The sequence below is a fragment of the Oncorhynchus keta genome, chromosome 10 (genome assembly GCF_023373465.1).
Source record: "Oncorhynchus keta strain PuntledgeMale-10-30-2019 chromosome 10, Oket_V2, whole genome shotgun sequence".
NCBI lineage: Eukaryota > Metazoa > Chordata > Actinopteri > Salmoniformes > Salmonidae > Oncorhynchus > Oncorhynchus keta.
This window is the reverse complement of record NC_068430.1, coordinates 73,682,222-73,697,503: the sequence shown is the minus strand read 5'-3', so window position 1 is coordinate 73,697,503 and position 15,282 is coordinate 73,682,222. Positions and strand designations below refer to the sequence as shown.

Below are 15,282 nucleotides of genomic sequence, written 5' to 3'. Positions count from 1 at the left end.
AATTTGTATTCTAAAGGAAGGGAAGACTCTGGCAAGAGCCTGTTTTGTTTGTTTGTGTTTGTTTGTGCGTGTTTGTGCGTGTGTGTGTGTGTGTGTGTGTGTGTGTGTGTGTGTGTGTGTGTGTGTGTGTGTGTGTGTGTGTGTGTGTGTGTGTGTGTGTGTGTGTGTGTGTGTGTGCGTGTGCTCCAGTATGTGTGTGTGTGTGTGTGTGTGTGTGTGCTCCAGTATGTGTGCGTGAGATATAGCTCCATTTCTTTCCAGTTCTGCTGTGGTTGATTGGATCAGGCTAACCCACTCCACTCCACTTAGTTTAGCTGGAGACCAAATCCCACAGCCAGGTAGCTAGCCGCACAGTTCTGTGAAATCCTATTTCAATTTCACAACTTTCCCAGATAGACCAGGAGAAAGAAACACACACATTGTTGCCAACCTGGCCCTCACCCCCCTTGTATATATCCACAGCCTACCTGGTAGAATGAGATTATATTTATATAATATAAGCACACGAGTGCAAACATAATCACTAACACATATATGCATTTGTACATGCCCTCTGACACTACACACACACACACACACACACACACACACACACACACACACACACACACACACACACACACACACACACACACACACACACACACACACACACACACACACACACACACACACACACACACACACACACACACACGTGCGCACCACTTGCAGTGCCGACACAAAGCCCATAATAAGAGCCAGACGTTGGCAGACCACACAACCCTGAGTTGTGGTGAAAACAAAGGCTATTCATATCCCTCCACTCGGAATGAGCACTCTCTCTCCTTTCCCTCTCTCTCCATTCCCTCTCTCTCCATTCCCTCTCTCTCCATTCCCTCTCTCTCCAATCCCTCTCTCTCCATTCCCTCTCTCTCCATTCCCTCTCTCTCCATTCCCTCTCTCTCCATTCCCTCTCTCTCCATTCCCTCTCTCTCCATTCCCTCTCTCTCCATTCCCTCTCTCTCCATTCCCTCTCTTGCCTTTCCCTCTCTCTATCCCACTCTCTCGCTCTCCTTCTTGCTAGGCGGCAGGTAGCCTACTGGTTGGGCCAGTAAACGAAAGGTTGCTGGTTTCAATCCCCGAGCCAACTAGGTAAAAAAATATTTAGATGTGCCCTTGAGCAAGGCACTTAACCCTAATTGTGCCTGTAAGTTCCTCTGCATAAGACCGTCTACTAACATGTAAATATTCTCTTTCACTCTCTATCTCCTACTTATATTTTTTGGAGGTATAATATATATAATATATTATATATAATCTGAGCCCACAACGTTTTTTTTCATTTCATGCGGCTTGTGTGATTTCTAATCATCTTTATTAGCACATAAACTTATTTTTACGGTGAGGCCCTCGTTTTTAATGTGGGCACACTGTTCTCATTGTTGAGAGAGAAGGGGAGAGAGAGAGAGGGAGAGGGAGTGAGAGAGAGAGAGAGAGAGAGAGAGAGAGAGAGGGGGGGAGTGAGAGCGGAGACCACTGAGCTGGGATAAGAAGGAGAGGGAGAAGGAGGGAGAGGCGGCCCACTGATAACACAATGCATGATGGGAAAGGGATGCTGCCACCCAGTCCAGTGCCAGGACACGTGTTAGATAGCAGGTCTCATTGGCCTGTGCTCCTCATGGACCTTAGCCACAGCACCTGTGTGTGTGTGTGTGTGTGTGTGTGTGTGTGTGTGTGTGTGTGTGTGTGTGTGTGTGTGTGTGTGTGTGTGTGTGTGTGTGTGTGTGTGTGTGTGTGTGCGTGCGTGCGTGCGTGCGTGTGTGTGTGTGTGCGTGCGTGTCTGGGGGTCTGACTGTCTGAGCTGAAGCCCACTGTTAACACTGTAACCGGCCCCTAATGCATCACCAGGTGCACAGGCCCTCTGTGATTGGACGTCCCGGGCAGAGACAGTGTCAGTTGTTCTGATTGGCCAAGCCCGGACCCAAAATGCTAGGTGTTGGCACTGGGCACATGGGCTGGTCCAATTGGCTGCTGGCTCGTTTACTGGTGTGTGTGTGTGTGTGTGTGTGTGTGTGTGTGTGTGTGTGTGTGTGTGTGTGTGTGTGTGTGTGTGTGTGTGTGTGTGTGTGTGTGTGTGTGTGTGTGTGTGTGTGTGTGTGTGTGTGTGTGTGTGTGTGTGAGGATGCTACTAGGCCTGGTGAAAGATGGTGTTCTGCAGTTGGATGGAGAACGATTGCAACAGGAAATCCCTTCTCGTCCTTCTATTGGGGAACACATGGAAACCTTGTTATTACACAGTAGAATAAAGGTGAAGCAATACCATGCTCTCCACCTGTCAAGGGAGGGATAACACAGACCCCACAATATACTGTCTCCCTTTGTACTGAACCAAACCCCCTTCGGTTCTGTCCCAAATGTATCTCCCCTTATCACTGTTCATCCCTGAGCCATGTATGAATGATATATTGTACTGTATATACAGAACATATGCTTGGTCCATATGGCCAGCCCTGAGCGGAAATATCTCAAAGCACAAGCTAATTAACATTTTAGAGGGAAGAGACCAAGGCGTTGGAAACGGAGGCCTCGTCCCAAATGGAACCCTACTCCCTTTAAGGTGCACTACTTCTGACCAGGACCCCTATGGACCCCGGTCAAATATAGTGCACTATAAAGGGAACAGGGTGCCACTTGGGACGCACACAGATTCTCTGACCTGTTTGGAAGTGGATCACTAACACCAACCCAATGCAAATGTGTTAATTGAGACTTTTTTTTTTAACCATCTGATATCAAAGACGTGAGATGGATATAGGATGGATGCTTTTGTGGGAAGATCCAGTTGGTTAAATAAATCGCCATCCGGCTTGGTATAACTAACAAAAGAGAGATTCTTTGTGGGGATGTATTGTGGACCATATGGCCCAACTGGAGGTGAGATCTCCAAAAACCTGTACTGGAACACACTAATAACCACAATCACACACACACAATCTCTCTCACACACACACACACAATCTCTCTCTCTCACACACACAATCTCTCTCTCTCACACACACAATCTCTCTCTCACACACACACACCTCCATTGAGCCTTGGGATTGATCCTCAGATAGTTCAGTTTAAAAGTGAATTATTGGAACCGTATCAATAATTACACAAATGGCCACACACACGCACACACACACACACACACACACACACACACACACACACACACACACACACACACACACACACACACACACACACACACACACACACACACACACACACACACACACACGCACACACACACACACGTGCCCATGCACACACACACGTGCCCATGCACACACAGCCACAAACCCACACATCCTCTTCCCTATTCACACACATGCTGCCCAGCACAGTACACACCACACCTGATAGATGCCGCTCTCCCAAACCAGTTATTCTGGCTGCAGAACAATCATCACAACTATCCAACCGTTGTCAGTTTCTCTCTTTAACAACTAGTAATTATTATTACAATTATTCTTTTTATTTATTATTATGAATTTGGTGGCCGGGATATGCCGATGCCAAATAAACACACACAGAGCCATACACACACACACACACACACACACACACACACACACACACACACACACACACACACACACACACACACACACACACACACACACACACACACACACACACACACACACACACACACACAGAGCCATACGCACACGCACACACACACAGAGCCATACGCGCACGCACGCACGCACGCACACGCACACACACACACACACACACACACACACACACACACACACACACACACACACACACACACACACACACACACACACACACACACACACACACACACACACACACACACAGAGCCGTATGCACAGACACCAATAAACCAAGGAAGCCAACCTGCATGAGATGGCAAGCACATCAAAGGCTGGGCCGAAACCGGTCTGTTCCAGTGTGTGTGTGTGTGTGTGCGTGTGCATGTGCGTGTGCGTGTGCGGGGGTATGAAAGGCATGTGAATCCCTGCCAGAGCCACCTCAGGGAGAAAACGTTGAAAAAATGTGATTTTTCACACCGCTATCTCAGGGGGGTGAGGAGGGAGGTAGGGAGAAGGGAGTAAGGGAGGAGGAAGGAGTAAGGGAGGAGGAGGGAAGAAGGGAGGGAGGAGGTGGATGGAGGAGGGAGGAAGGCAGGAGGCAGGGAGGAGGTGGGAGTAAGGGAGGAGGGAGGAAGGGAGGAGGGAGGAGGGAGGGATGAGGACAAAAGAAAACCAGAGAAAGAGGAGGGAGGAGGGGGTGAGTGTTGGTTGTGTGTGTGTGTGTGTGTGTGTGTGTGTGTGTGTGTGTGTGTGTGTGTGTGTGTGTGTGTGTGTGTGTGTGTGTGTGTGTGTGTGTGTGTGTGTGTGTGTGTGTGTGTGTGTGTGTGTGTGTGTGTGTGTGTGTGTGTGGTTTTGGAATGGATATGGGGCCTGTGCTAATTATTTCAGTTCACTTTTAGGGGGTTTAACATTAGTTTAATGGGTTCAGATGTTGAAGCCAAGACAGAGTGGTGCTGAATGTTGTTTTCTGCTTAATAGCATAGCAGGTTTACACAACAGTAAACTGTGGTTAGAGCAATATGTAGTACACACATTCTGTAGGTGTGTAGAAACTCCTTTACAAAATGTCTGACTTCACTTCAGTGTCAATTCATTATGTGTGTGTGTGTACACGTTTACTATACTTGTGAGTACCAGAAGTCTTCAAAAGAATAGTGAACCACCTACATTTTTGAGAAGTGAGGACATTTTGCTAGTCGTCACTTGTAAAACAAAATGTGGGTTAGGATTAGGGTTTGAGTAAGAATTAGGGTTTTTGGTTAGGTTTAGGGTTAGGAGTTAAGGTTAGGTTTAGGGGATAAGGTTCACGTTTTGAATGGGAATCAATTGTTGGTCCACACAAGTATAGTAAGACATAGCTGTGTGTGTGTGTGTGTGTGTGTGTGTGTGTGTGTGTGTGTGTGTGTGTGTGTGTGTGTGTGTGTGTGTGTGTGTGTGTGTGTGTGTGTGTGTGTGTGTGTGTGTGTGTGCGTGCGTGCGTGCATGCGTGGATGTGTGTTGTGTGGCCACGACAAGTACCGTTACCCACAACAAGTGTGAGTGGTGTGTGTGACTGACAGTGTGTGGGTGGCTGAATGAATAAAGCATTGACAATGGAGACCAGCCCAGGCCAGCAATTACCCTGACTAACCGACTGACAGACATAAGGTAGAAAATCCCTCACATCCTAAGAGTTCAAGGCAAACAGGACAGGGTGAACAAGTTCATACAGAACTGCATGGCTGCGGGACAGACTTAGTGTACACCACCACGCCCCAGAGATGCACTATAAACCTGGCATGGTGACAAATACTAGACAAGACAGGTAGCTAGGTGTAGGGTGAAGTTCCCACGGCCTAGACACTGATCTTAGATCAGTTTAGCGTTTCCGCCATTAATGGTTAAGGTTAGGATTGGGGGAGGGAAAGCTGATCCTAGATTTGTCCCTAAAGGAAACGTCACCACAGAACAAATAGCTAACTTCTAGCACAGGGCTTTAATTGTTTCAATAAACATACATTGTACTTATACTAAGTCTGTATCGAGTACCACAGTATGAGTCATAATAGCCATAAAACCTGGCTACATTTCTTTAAATGGGTAATTCTGTGAACTGTCTTGAGCAAGTTTTAAATGTACACAATAACTGTTAGCAAAGGTGTCAGCTAGAGATGATGTGCAGGAGCTTGCAGGGATTGGTAGTTTTCCTTGCTGTCTACTTTGATGCTAATCAGCATTTTGTAATCTGAGAGTAAATAGAGACGAATATATTGATAAAAGTCACCTTGTCCGAGAGAGATTTACATGGTTATCAAAATGTCACGCCAGGGTAAGCCTACACGAAACACAGCCCTTATTTTAAGAGTTTATAAAGTCTCTTATGGGAAAAATGTATGGTGGAAAAAGGATTGGAAACATTTCCCTGTTTGACCGCTAAGTTTAATGGGTATTATGACACCTCTAATGTGGGGCTCTATAGTATCAATAAAGATATATTGTATCTATACCAGGGCTGTATTGTATCAATACATATATATTGTATCTATACCAGGGCTGTATTGTATCAATAAAGACATATTGTATTTATACCAGGGCTGTATTGTATCAATAAAGATATATTGTATTTATACCAGATATATTGTATCTATAACAGGGCTGTATTGTATCAATAAATATATATTGTATCTATACCAGGGCTGTATTGTATCAATACAGATATATTATATTTATACCAGGGCTGTATTGTATCAATACAGATATATTGTATTTATACCAGGGCTGTACTGTATCAATAAAGATATATTGTATTTATACCAGATATATTGTAGCTGTGTTTCATCCCAGGAAGATGTTCCTTTCTTTCTGTCCTTGTTCCCTTCACATATCTCCAATTTCAGCCCAGCACAGGTGTGTAAGTGGGCTGGAACAAAACCCTGCATAACCCACCCAATTTACAGTATCTCCAGCACCATGTGAGGGAGATCCCTATAGGCCAACACTATATATTTAGTTACACAGTAGTGAGGGAGATCCCTATAGGCCAACACTATATATTTAGTTACACAGTAGTGAGGGAGATCCCTATAGGCCAACACTATATATTTAGTTACACAGTAGTGAGGGAGATCCCTATAGGCCAACACTATATATTTAGTTACACAGTAGTGAGGGAGATCCCTATAGGCCAACACTATATATTTAGTTACACAGTAGTGAGGGAGATCCCTACAGGCCAACACTATACACCTAGTTACACAGTAGTGAGGGAGATCCCTATAGGCCAACACTATACACCTAGTTACACAGTAGTGAGGGAGATCCCTATAGGCCAACACTATACACCTAGTTACACAGTAGTGAGGGAGATCCCTATAGGCCAACACTATACACCTAGTTACACAGTAGTGAGGGAGATCCCTATAGGCCAACACTATACACCTAGTTACACAGTAGTGAGGGAGATCCCTATAGGCCAACACTATATATTTAGTTACACAGTAGTGAGGGAGATCCCTATAGGCCAACACTATACACCTAGTTACACAGTAGTGAGGGAGATCCCTATAGGCCAACACTATACACCTAGTTACACAGTAGTGAGGGAGATCCCTATAGGCCAACACTATACACCTAGTTACACAGTAGTGATGGAGATCCCTATAGGCCAACACTATATATTTAGTTACACAGTAGTGAGGGAGATCCCTAAAGGCCAACACTATATATTTAGTTACACAGTAATAAGATCCCTGCCAACACTATATATTTAGTTACACAGTAGGAGATCCCTATAGGCCAACACTATACACCTAGTTACACAGTAGTGAGGGAGATCCCTATAGGCCAACACTATACACCTAGTTACACAGTAGTGAGGGAGATCCCTATAGGCCAACACTATATATTTAGTTACACAGTAGTGAGGGAGATCCCTATAGGCCAACACTATATATTTAGTTACACAGTAGTGAGGGAGATCCCTATAGGCCAACACTATATATTTAGTTACACAGTAGTGAGGGAGATCCCTATAGGCCAACACTATATATTTAGTTACACAGTAGTGAGGGAGATCCCTATAGGCCAACACTATACACCTAGTTACACAGTAGTGAGGGAGATCCCTATAGGCCAACACTATACACCTAGTTACACAGTAGTGAGGGAGATCCCTATAGGCCAACACTATACACCTAGTTACACAGTAGTGATGGAGATCCCTATAGGCCAACACTATACACCTAGTTACACAGTAGTGAGGGAGATCCCTATAGGCCAACACTATACACCTAGTTACACAGTAGTGAGGGAGATCCCTATAGGCCAACACTATACACCTAGTTACACAGTAGTGAGGGAGATCCCTATAGGCCAACACTATACACCTAGTTACACAGTAGTGAGGGAGATCCCTATAGGCCAACACTATACACCAAGTTACACAGTAGTGAGGGAGATCCCTATAGGCCAACACTATACACCTAGTTACACAGTAGTGAGGGAGATCCCTATAGGCCAACACTATACACCTAGTTACACAGTAGTGATGGAGATCCCTATAGGCCAACACTATACACCTAGTTACACAGTAGTGAGGGAGATCCCTATAGGCCAATACACCAAGTTACACAGTAGTGAGGGAGATCCCTATAGGCCAACACTATACACCTAGTTACACAGTAGTGAGGGAGATCCCTATAGGCCAACACTATATATTTAGTTACACAGTAGTGAGGGAGATCCCTATAGGCCAACACTATATATTTAGTTACACAGTAGTGATGGAGATCCCTATAGGCCAACACTATACACCTAGTTACACAGTAGTGAGGGAGATCCCTATAGGCCAACACTATACACCTAGTTACACAGTAGAAGGGTGGTATTAATGTATGTAACACATTAACTCTGTCCCTACATGTCTGTCTTTACCGAGATACTCTTACTAGTAAACCACATTCTCTAACAACGTGAAACCACAGTGTGGTAACTTACTAGTGAAACCACAGTGTGGTAATTTACTAGTGAAACCACACTCTCTAACAACGTGAAACCACAGTGTGGTAACTTACTAGTGAAACCACACTCTCTAACAACGTGAAACCACAGTGTGGTAACTTACTAGTGAAACCACACTCTCTAACAACGTGAAACCACAGTGTGGTAACTTACTAGTGAAACCACACTCTCTAACAACGTGAAACCACAGTGTGGTATGTGCACTCAACAATAATGTTTCTCCTGGTTACAATAACCTCATTGTTTCCCACAATAGGCTGATCATGAGGAGTAATTTGCTTCTGAGCTCTAACACAGGGAGAGTTTACCACAACGCATTTGATTACAAAACACAAGCGTTTCAATGGGGCATATAACGGTAACACACATTTCAATGGGGCATATAACGGTAACACACGTTTCAATGGGGCATATAACGGTAACACGGGTTTCAATGGGGCATATAACGGAACACGTTTCAATGGGGCATATAACGGTAACACACGTTTCAATGGGGCATATAACGGTAACACACGTTTCAATGGGGCATATAACGGTAACACACGTTTCAATGGGGCATATAACGGTAACACACGTTTCAATGGGGCATATAACGGTAACACACGTTTCAATGGGGCATATAACGGAACACGTTTCAATGGGGCATATAACGGTAACACAGGTTTCAATGGGGCATATAACGGAACACGTTTCAATGGGGCATATAACGGAACACGTTTCAATGGGGCATATAACGGAACACGTTTCAATGGGGCATATAACGGAACACGTTTCAATGGGGCATATAACGGAACACGTTTCAATGGGGCATATAACGGAACACGTTTCAATGGGGCATATAACGGTAACACACGTTTCAATGGGGCATATAACGGAACACGTTTCAATGGGGCATATAACGGAACATGTTTCAATGGGGCATATAACGGTAACACACGTTTCAATGGGGCATATAACGGAACATGTTTCAATGGGGCATATAACGGAACACGTTTCAATGGGGCATATAACGGTAACACACGTTTCAATGGGGCATATAACGGTAACACACGTTTCAATGGGGCATATAACGGTAACACACGTTTCAATGGGGCATATAACGGTAACACACGTTTCAATGGGGCATATAATGGAACACATTTCAATGGGGCATATAACGGTAACACACGTTTCAATGGGGCATATAACGGTAACACACGTTTCAATGGGGCATATAACGGTAACACACGTTTCAATGGGGCATATAACGGTAACACACGTTTCAATGGGGCATATAACGGAACACGTTTCAATGGGGCATATAACGGAACACGTTTCAATGGGGCATATAACGGTAACACACGTTTCAATGGGGCATATAACGGTAACACACATTTCAATGGGGCATATAACGGTAACACACGTTTCAATGGGGCATATAACGGAACACACGTTTCAATGGGGCATATAATGGAACACACGTTTCAATGGGGCATATAACGGTAACACACGTTTCAATGGGGCATATAACGGTAACACACGTTTCAATGGGGCATATAACGGTAACACAGGTTTCAATGGGGCATATAACGGTAACACACGTTTCAATGGGGCATATAACGGTAACACACGTTTCAATGGGGCATATAACGGAACACACGTTTCAATGGGGCATATAACGGAACACGTTTCAATGGGGCATATAACGGTAACACAGGTTTCAATGGGGCATATAACGGTAACACACGTTTCAATGGGGCATATAACGGTAACACACGTTTCAATGGGGCATATAACGGAACACGTTTCAATGGGGCATATAACGGTAACACACGTTTCAATGGGGCATATAACGGAACACGTTTCAATGGGGCATATAACGGAACACGTTTCAATGGGGCATATAACGGTAACACGTTTCAATGGGGCATATAACGGAACACGTTTCAATGGGGCATATAACGGTAACACACGTTTCAATGGGGCATATAACGGTAACACACGTTTCAATGGGGCATATAACGGTAACACACGTTTCAATGGGGCATATAACGGTAACACACGTTTCAATGGGGCATATAATGGAACACATTTCAATGGGGCATATAACGGTAACACACGTTTCAATGGGGCATATAACGGTAACACACGTTTCAATGGGGCATATAACGGTAACACACGTTTCAATGGGGCATATAACGGTAACACACGTTTCAATGGGGCATATAACGGTAACACACGTTTCAATGGGGCATATAACGGTAACACACGTTTCAATGGGGCATATAACGGAACACGTTTCAATGGGGCATATAACGGAACATGTTTCAATGGGGCATATAACGGTAACACACGTTTCAATGGGGCATATAACGGAACACGTTTCAATGGGGCATATAACGGTAACACACGTTTCAATGGGGCAAATAACGGTAACACACGTTTCAATGGGGCATATAACGGTAACACACGTTTCAATGGGGCATATAACGGAACACGTTTCAATGGGGCATATAACGGAACACACGTTTCAATGGGGCATATAACGGAACACGTTTCAATGGGGCATATAACGGAACACGTTTCAATGGGGCATATAACGGAACACGTTTCAATGGGGCATATAACGGTAACACACGTTTCAATGGGGCATATAACGGTAACACACGTTTCAATGGGGCATATAACGGTAACACACGTTTCAATGGGGCATATAACGGAACACGTTTCAATGGGGCATATAACGGAACACGTTTCAATGGGGCATATAACGGTAACACACGTTTCAATGGGGCATATAACGGAACACGTTTCAATGGGGCATATAACGGAACACGTTTCAATGGGGCATATAACGGTAACACACGTTTCAATGGGGCATATAACGGAACACGTTTCAATGGGGCATATAACGGAACACGTTTCAATGGGGCATATAACGGTAACACACGTTTCAATGGGGCATATAACGGTAACACACGTTTCAATGGGGCATATAACGGAACACGTTTCAATGGGGCATATAACGGAACACGTTTCAATGGGGCATATAACGGTAACACACGTTTCAATGGGGCATATAACGGTAACACACGTTTCAATGGGGCATATAACGGTAACACACGTTTCAATGGGGCATATAACGGTAACACACGTTTCAATGGGGCATATAACGGTAACACACGTTTCAATGGGGCATATAACGGAACACACGTTTCAATGGGGCATATAACGGGAACACACGTTTCAATGGGGCATATAACGGGAACACACGTTTCAATGGGGCATATAACGGAACACGTTTCAATGGGGCAAATAACGGAACACACGTTTCAATGGGGCATATAACGGTAACACAGGTTTCAATGGGGCATATAACGGTAACACACGTTTCAATGGGGCATATAACGGTAACACACGTTTCAATGGGGCATATAACGGTAACACAGGTTTCAATGGGGCATATAACGGAACACGTTTCAATGGGGCATATAACGGTAACACACGTTTCAATGGGGCATATAACGGTAACACAGGTTTCAATGGCGCATATAACGGTAACACACGTTTCAATGGGGCATATAACGGTAACACACGTTTCAATGGGGCATATAACGGTAACACACGTTTCAATGGGGCATATAACGGTAACACACGTTTCAATGGGGCAAATAACGGAACACACGTTTCAATGGGGCATATAACGGTAACACACGTTTCAATGGGGCATATAACGGTAACACACGTTTCAATGGGGCATATAACGGTAACACACGTTTCAATGGGGCATATAACGGAACACGTTTCAATGGGGCATATAACGGAACACGTTTCAATGGGGCATATAACGGAACACGTTTCAATGGGGCATATAACGGAACACGTTTCAATGGGGCATATAACGGTAACACACGTTTCAATGGGGCATATAACGGTAACACACGTTTCAATGGGGCATATAACGGTAACACACGTTTCAATGGGGCATATAACGGTAACACACGTTTCAATGGGGCATATAACGGTAACACACGTTTCAATGGGGCATATAACGGAACACGTTTCAATGGGGCATATAACGGAACACGTTTCAATGGGGCATATAACGGTAACACACGTTTCAATGGGGCATATAACGGTAACACAGGTTTCAATGGGGCATATAACGGTAACACACGTTTCAATGGGGCATATAACGGAACACGTTTCAATGGGGCATATAACGGAACACGTTTCAATGGGGCATATAACGGTAACACACGTTTCAATGGGGCATATAACGGAACACGTTTCAATGGGGCATATAACGGTAACACACGTTTCAATGGGGCATATAACGGTAACACACGTTTCAATGGGGCATATAACGGTAACACACGTTTCAATGGGGCATATAACGGTAACACACGTTTCAATGGGGCATATAACGGAACACGTTTCAATGGGGCATATAACGGTAACACACGTTTCAATGGGGCATATAACGGTAACACACCTTTCAATGGGGCATATAACGGAGCACACGGTGAGCCCATGGAAATAGAATCCAGATATTCAAATCAGTCAAATGTCATGGTGATGATGTAATGTCGAGGTTTACGCCCCCTTGCCAACTCACCAATTACAATAATGCACTTGACAGACGAGTCAGCTCAAAGTTCAAATCGGAGGCTAATAATAACCACAACATAGACTACAGGGAAGCTTGTCAATGCGGGTAATGATGTTTTGTGTTGTATTATTGTGTTCACTGATGCATGAACCAACCATTTGTTAGGATCAACTTTTCTGTCTCCCAGGAACTTGTTTTTACATCCCTGTCCTTCTATAGCAGGGTTTCCTCACTCTGTCATCGGAACCCCGAAGGGTGCACTTATGGGGTCCCGAGGATCGAGTTTGAGAAATGCTGCTCTACAGTATTTACTAAGTCACCTATAACGTAGTGCTGGCACAACTACCATATGGTTATGGATGAAGACTCCTCATGAAAGTAAAATAACCGTCATAACATAATAAAACGTTTTGTGTGGAACGAACAGCTGACTGAAGACGGGAAGGACGGGCATTCATGCAGTTGAGTCTGTTTTGGGCTTAACATGGACTCTTAACAACATGATGAAACTTTGTTGCTCCTTGCTGAAACAAGCAAACTAGTCTCGGTTGCCTAGGCAACGGTCTCCACAATGCAGCAGCAGCACATAGAAACAGAATGAATAGAACAGGCTTGGAACCTCTTAACACTGGCAATTTGACTGTCAAACTCATGGGTACACTCAATAATTTCTATGGTAATGTAGAATGTTCAATCAAATTATGTTAACTGATGTGGCTCATGAAATGGAATGTATTTTTTGTCATTTCAGTTGAGTTGACTCAACAAATCACACCGCATATTTTAGCACAGATATTTACTTCCTGTTTTGCTCCTCTTTGCTGGTTTGGGGCTATTTGAACGGTTATTACGGTGACAACGGTCATTTGACTGGCCAATTACCATCATCCAAAATGCCATGACTGTCACAGCCCTACAGTATAACCTGTTAATGGATCATGTTATGTTTGTACGTTTGAGAGTCAGTGATGTGAGATTCCATGTGTGCAGATGAGAGCCAGTCAGACTGACGGGCTGTGTAGATTGAATAATCACATCAGACACACACCACACACCCTATCAAGTAGTACATTTCAGAGGTGGGTGTTTGCCTCAGACAGCAGGCTTCAAGAAAAGGCCTAGGACTACACTAATATAACTCCTAATGTGACTGGAGTGTAGGTTACAGTGTATTATTACTGATGCTGCCTGAATAATACGCAGAAAATGGCATTGTTTAATTAATGTTAACTATGGACTTAAAATATATTATTATTAGTGACCTCTTGAATAATACTGACTTTTCTATATACACTGAGTGTATACAAACCAGACAATGCATTTAAAAGCTAAACAGAACTATTAAAAGTGTAATGCATATGTGTAATGCATATATATCCCTTTTACATATCAAATCATATATTAAGGAAGAGTTATGATGCAGAGATTACAATGGTAATTCAATGCGGTTAGGACCAGTCAGAGTTAAGGAGAGGAACACCTTCCTAATATTGAGTTGCAACCCCTTTTGCCTTCAGAACAACCTCAATTTGTTGGGGCATGGACTCTACAAGGTGTCAAAAGCATTCCACAGGGATGCTGGCCCATGTTGACTCCAATCCTTCCCACAGTTGTGTCAAATTGTCTGGACGTCCTTTGGGTGGTGGACCATTCTTGATACACACAGGAAACTGTTGTGTGAAAAACCCAGCAGCGTTGCAGTTCTTGACACACTCAAACCAGTGTGCCTGGCACCTACTACAGTACCCTGTTCAAAGACCCTTAAATATTTTGTCTTGCCCATTCGCCCTCTGAATGGCACACACACACAATCCATGTCTCAATTGTCTCAAGGCTTAAAAATCCTTCTTTAACTTGTTTCCTTCTTTTCATCTACACTGATTGGATTTAACAGGTGACATCAATAAGGAATCATAGTTTTCCCTGGGATTCACCTTGTCAGTCTGTCAAGGAAAGAACAGGCATCCCTAATGTTTTGTACACACAATGTATGTTATGTGCTATATATCTTAGGCTATATTATTAATTTATATTATTAATTTAAATTTGATTCCATATCATATATTATTATCGTTATTATTAGCATATTATTATTAT

At 43.8% G+C, this 15,282-nt stretch overlaps 1 protein-coding gene across 1 annotated transcript in view; it reads right to left on the bottom strand.

The window, feature by feature from the left end:
• The window catches only part of LOC127932342 (nuclear factor 1 X-type), a 164,895-nt gene that overhangs the window by 147,149 nt on the left and 2,464 nt on the right, over positions 1-15,282 (bottom strand).